This window comes from Callospermophilus lateralis, chromosome 5, assembly GCF_048772815.1.
Source record: "Callospermophilus lateralis isolate mCalLat2 chromosome 5, mCalLat2.hap1, whole genome shotgun sequence".
Classification (NCBI taxonomy): Eukaryota; Metazoa; Chordata; class Mammalia; order Rodentia; family Sciuridae; genus Callospermophilus; species Callospermophilus lateralis.
In genome coordinates, this window is record NC_135309.1 from 164,591,444 (window position 1) to 164,597,677 (window position 6,234).

Below are 6,234 nucleotides of genomic sequence, written 5' to 3' on the forward strand. Positions count from 1 at the left end.
TCAACCTGGCCACCTGGTTGAATGGCAGCATCCTCAGTGAGACCCGAGAAGTCACCTGCTCATGGACTCCCTGCTGTGACCCAGATGACCCAGTGGACCTGCAGGACAGGCATGCTGCATGACAGCACAGCCCACACATCCACAGGGTCCTGTAGGCACCACCCACATGATGACCTTCACCCCAGGTCCCAGGAGAGCGGCCTTGCTTCCTGCAGGCCTCTGCCCACACAGCGCCTCACCATGGAGGCTACTGGACCCAACACCAAGTGAGCTAGGGCCTCTCTCTCAGGGCCCATGGCCTGGTCTCCAGGATTGCCACTGGCAGCCTCAAGGGGGACTTTGCAGAGGCCCTGCACTCAGGTCAGCTGGGTTGGCCACATGGGTCTGTCTCCCCTGCTCGTAGCCCAAGCCACTTTGAGTCAGGGTGCCGTAGGGTCACCGTCCAGACAGCAGGTCTAGCTCAGTGAGGCGCCATCTGGCCAGTGTCACATGTGGGCCAGACACAGTGCTGAAGGTGCCCCTCCCCAGGCCCAGCACAACCAAAGTCCACCAGTGTGGTGAGCCGCTTCTGCAGATTATGGTCGCCATTGCAGGATGGCGCTGGCTCCACTGTGGTCTGTAACAAACAACTCCTTGTTTGGGAGAGTTGGTGCATGGTTTTTCAGCACCCTGTGAGAAAGTTCCACGTGGCAGCTTCGCATTGGGGCTTGGGATGCTTTATTAAGGCTGGGAGGGGCATCCAACAAGGAATTAGAAGAAATATCAAGGGCCTGAATAAACTGCTGAAAGAAGATTCCTGAGTTGCCTCTTCCTTGCGGGCAAGGGGTCGCGACAAGTGGTGCTGAAAACCCGGGAACCAGAACTTTCAGCAGTCAGGGGTGGTGCACCGGTTAGTCCCAGGTAAGTGGGATCCGCTATCAAAGCGGGAATTAGTCCCAGGTAAGTGGGACCCGCGATCAAAGCGGCAGCTCCTCTGTAAAGCCAGAGAGAGCATTACATCTTATTGCAGCTGCACTGTGTACTTTCGCTCTTACTTTCACTTTTGTTTTTTGTGCGTCTTTTGTTGTGTCATGGGTGCCGTATCTTCAAGTCCGCTTCTCCTGGCCCTAGATGACCTGTTACGTTCCAAGGGCCTAGAAGTGAAACGTAGTACTTTACAGAGATTTTTACAGAAGACAGATATTGCTGCACCGTGGTTTGCGTTCTCGGGCAGCCTTACTATACCTAGCTGGGATAAGTTAGGCACAGATCTTGACTTTGCTTCTGAGCAGGGCATATTAGAGGGTGGGGTGATACCACTTTGGAAGTTAGTTAGAGGATGTATAGTAGATAGTAAATGCCAGGAAGCTGTGAGTGAGGGTCAAGCTGTTCTTGAGCAACTACATGAGGAAAAGTCTGAAGGATCACATAGTGAAGTGGCAGAGAACATTGGGAGTAAGAGTAGTGAGAAGGCAAAAGAGCCTGAAACTAAAAATAGGAGAAGGCTCTACCCAGACTTGGCTGAATTAAAAACGCCTGAGAACACAAGCGGCTCAGAGAGTTCTGAGGACCTTGATATATTGTTACAACAACTACGCAAGATAAAAGTGAAGAAAAGGAAAAAAGGGATACAGGGCACGCAGGCCTACTGTAAAAAGGGGACGGGATCCAATATCGGTCAACAACACTCTGAGGAGGAGGAGGAGGTAGAATATCTCGAAGAAGATATGGTGCCGGATGCCCCACCCCCGTATGTGGGGGGGAGCCAAAATTCCGGGAGATGTTTTCATGCGCAAGTTTGGAGGACAGTTAATACAGATATGGGACTTGCATACCCTGTATTTCAGGACAATAACAGGGGAAGATATCATGAGCCTTTAGACTTTAAGATAATTAAAACCTTGGCGGAATCTGTCCGCACTTATGGGGTGGATGCCGCCTTCACACTAACTCAGGTGGAGAGTCTGTCTAGATACTGTATGACTCCCTCTGATTGGGCTAGCCTTGTTCGGGCTTGTGTTTCTCCAGGCAAATATTTGGACTGGAGAGCCTTTGTGCTAGAGGGCGCTGTAGAGCAGGCCGCCCAAAACTATGCGGCGGGACACCCCCATTGGGACAAGGATATGCTTTTGGGACAAGGCAGATTTGCTAATCAACAGACAGGATTCCCTCCTGAGGCATATGATCAAATTAACAACATTTGCATTCGGGCATGGAAGTCACTTCCAAATAGAGGAGAGGTGTCTGGTAACTTGACTAAGATTCTGCAGGGCCCTACAGAACCCTTTTCAGATTTTGTAGCAAGGATGGTGGATGCCGCTGGAAAGATTTTTGGGGACCCTGATAGGGCCATGCCCCTTATCAAGCAATTGGTCTTTGAGCAATGCACCAAAGAATGTAAAGCAGCAATCGCTCCTTATAAAAACAAGGGCATAGAAGCTTGGATGAAAGTGTGTAGAGAGCTTGGAGGACCTTTAACTAATGCAGGTCTTGCAGCTGCTGTCCTTCGGATTGCAAAAGGGGGCGGTCCTGGTGCCGGAACATGCTTCCATTGTGGTCAATCCGGCCATTTCAAACATGACTGTCCCAAAAAAGACAATTTTACTGGACCTCCTCGCGGTGGCCCTTCTAATGGCCCTCGTCAACCGGGGCTGTGTCCAAAATGCAAAAAGGGGAAGCATTGGGCAAGAGAGTGTAGATCAGTGAGGGACATCCATGGACAGCCTATTTCAGCTGGGCCAAAAAACGGCCGAAGGGGCCCCCGACCCCAGGGCCCACGAATATATGGGGCAATGGAGAATGTCACACCCGAACCCGAGACATGGCCTTCTCTGCGCCATCCCACGAGATGCGGAGAGCCACTACAGGTGCCGCGGGATTGGACCTCTGTTCCACCTCCAGACTCGTATTAACACCTAAGATGGGAGTCCAATTGGTGGAAACTGAGTTCAAAGGGCCTTTACCACCTGGCACTGTAGGTTTGCTAATTGGACGTGCATCCTCTATCCTACAAGGTCTTCATGTTTTCCCCGGAGTTATAAACCCTGATACTGTAGGGGCAGTAAAGGTTATGGTGGAAGCTCCAAGGGGCATTGTGTCTATCTCCCCAGGGGATCGGATTGCTCAATTGCTAATTTTGCCTAGTTTGCATAATCACTTCCCTGCTGACTCAAGGTCACGGACAGGAAATCAGATTGGTACCACCGGAGGAAATTGTGCCTATTTGTCACTGGATATGAGCAATCGCCCCACTTTGGAATTAAGCATAGAAGGTAAATCTATTGTGAGATTGCTGGACACAGGAGCAGATCGTAGTATCATAGCCCTTAAGGACTGGTCTAGGGGATGGCCAGTGCAGGCTTCTGATCAATCCCTAAGAGGACTTGGATATGCCCAAGCCCCTCAAATCAGCTGTAGACATCTATCTTGGAAGGACTCGGAAGGACACAATGGTACCTTTCAGCCTTATGTACTTGATTTACCTATTTCTTTATGGGGCCGTGATCTGATGAAAGACATGGGGTTCACTCTTAGTAATGACTATTCCCCAGTGTCTCAACATATCATGCAAAATATGGGGTATAGGCCAGGTCTAGGACTAGGAAGGCACCTACAGGGGCGTAAGCATCCTGTGCAAGGTCATCAAAAGCTTAACAGGTTTGGTCTGGGTTTTTCCTAGGGGCCACTGGGGCTCAAATACCCATAACATGGCTCACTGAGGAGCCTGTTTGGGTGCCTCAGTGGCCTCTTCCCTCGGTTAAACTGGCAGCAGCCCATGATCTAGTCAAAGAACAACTTGATTTGGGTCACATCCAACCTTCTACTTCTCCATGGAATACTCCCATATTTGTCATTAAGAAAAAATCAGGGAAGTGGCGCCTACTGCATGATCTACGAGCAGTTAATGCTCAGATGCAACTTATGGGGCCCATTCAAAGAGGGCTGCCTCTGCTCTCCTCTGTTCCTCAAGGCTGGCACATAATTGTTATTGACATTAAAGACTGTTTCTTTTCCATTCCTTTGCATCCTAAAGATTCACAACGTTTTGCTTTCACCCTTCCCTCGTGTAATCACGAGGAACCAGATCAAAGGTTTGAGTGGGTGGTGTTGCCGCAGGGGATGGCTAACAGTCCCACGATGTGCCAGATGTATGTGGGGAAGGCACTCGCACCTCTCAGACGTAAGTATTCCTCCACCAAGATCATTCACTATATGGATGATGTGTTATTGGCCGCAAAATTAGAACAGACAGTTAATGAGGCTTGTAAAGAACTCGTGATGCTGTTGGCTCAACATGGACTGCACATCGCACCTGAAAAGGTTCAAACAGGGGATTCTATCAGGTATTTGGGAGCAACAATTGGGTATGACAAATTAAAACCACAAAAAATTACCATCAGGACTCAAGATTTCCAAACTCTAAATGATTTTCAAAAATTGCTGGGAGATATTAATTGGATAAGAGGATATTTACATATTCCTAATATTGTGCTCCAGCCTTTGTATGCTACTCTTAAGGGTGATCCAGATCTTGCTTCCCCTCGTAGCCTCACTACTGAGGCTAGAGCGGCCCTTATAAAAGTAGAACAAGCTACACAGCATGCCACTCTATGCAGACTCCAGAGTGATAAACCTTTCCAGTTATGTGTGCTTGCCACTATGCGGCAGCCTACTGGAGTACTGTGGCAAGATGGGCCTTTACTATGGATCCACCCACATGTATCCCCAGGAAAATCCTTAGAATATTATCCTGATGCTGTTGCAGCGTTGGCACTTAAAGGGATTCAACAAAGCATTCAATTTTTCGGCCAATCACCTTCTTCTCTTATCATACCCTACACTAAAGCTCAACTTAATGTTTTATGTGCTACTCTAGACAACTGGGCTATTCTGTGTTGCTCGTTTCAAGGGGGTATTGATAATCACTACCCTTCTCATCCATTACTCCATTTTGTTAAAGAACATCCCATCATTTTCCCTAAGGTAACTTCATCCAGTCCAATTCCGGGGGCTGTTAACATTTTTACTGATGGTTCCAAGTCTGGAATGGGAGCTTATGTAATTAATGACTCTCCCCCTATCCAGCATCAATTTGCTCCTGGAAATCCACAATGGGTAGAACTACAAATTGTTATTGAAGTTTTTAAACAGTGTTCTTTTCCTTTTAATCTTATTTCGGACTCCAGCTATGTGGTACAAGCACTAAAAGTCCTGGAGGCCGTGGGAGCTATTAGTGATGCCCACAATGTGTCTGCTTACTTTACTCAGCTTCAACAGCTTATCTCTAACCGCACTGCTTCTTTTTATCCAATGCACATCAGGGCTCACACCTCTCTTCCTGGTCCGTTATCCCAGGGTAATGCCTGTGCGGACTTAGCCACTAGAGGTCAATTGATATGCTTGGCTTCCTCCTTAGAGGGGGCTAAGTTGTTTCACCAAAACTTCCACGTTAATGCATTAACGCTGCGCAGGCGTTTTTCCATTTCAAGAGCAGATGCTCGGCAGACAGTATTGCAATGTCCCCATTGTGTCACATTTCTTCATCCCCCTAATTATGGAGTAAACCCACGGGGATTGAAGCCATTGGTTGTTTGGCAAATGGATGTGACACATATACCTGACTTTGGTAACCTTAAGTATGTGCATGTTTCCGTTGATACGTGCTCTGGAATTATCCATGCTTCTGCTTTATCGGGAGAAAAGGCACGTAATGTCATTACTCACTGTTTAGAGGCATGGGCAGCATGGGGTGCACCTGCATCCCTTAAGACTGATAATGGACCTGCTTATACTGGCAGACAATTTACAGCTTTTTGTTCTACTATGGGAGTGCAACTTACTCATGGTTTACCTTATAATCCTCAAGGACAAGGCATTGTTGAGCGTGCTCATCGCACCTTAAAGGAAACTTTACAAAAACAAAAAGGGGGAATAGGAGCTGAACACACTCCTAAAGAACGCCTGTCCTTAGCTCTCTTTACCATTAATTTTTTGAATTTGGATATTCATGGTCGCTCTTCGGCCGATAGACATGTGTCCCCTCAGCCCTCTGTGATTGGCTATGTTAAGTGGAAGGATGTTCTTACGGGCCAATGGAACGGCCCTGACCCCGTGCTGACATGGGCACGAGGATCTGTATGTGTTTTTCCCCAGGATCGTACGGAACCGTTGTGGGTCCCTGAACGCTTGACAAGAAGAGTCTCGACATCAACTGACCAGCAACAAGAGATACCACAACAATCCTGTGATGAGGAT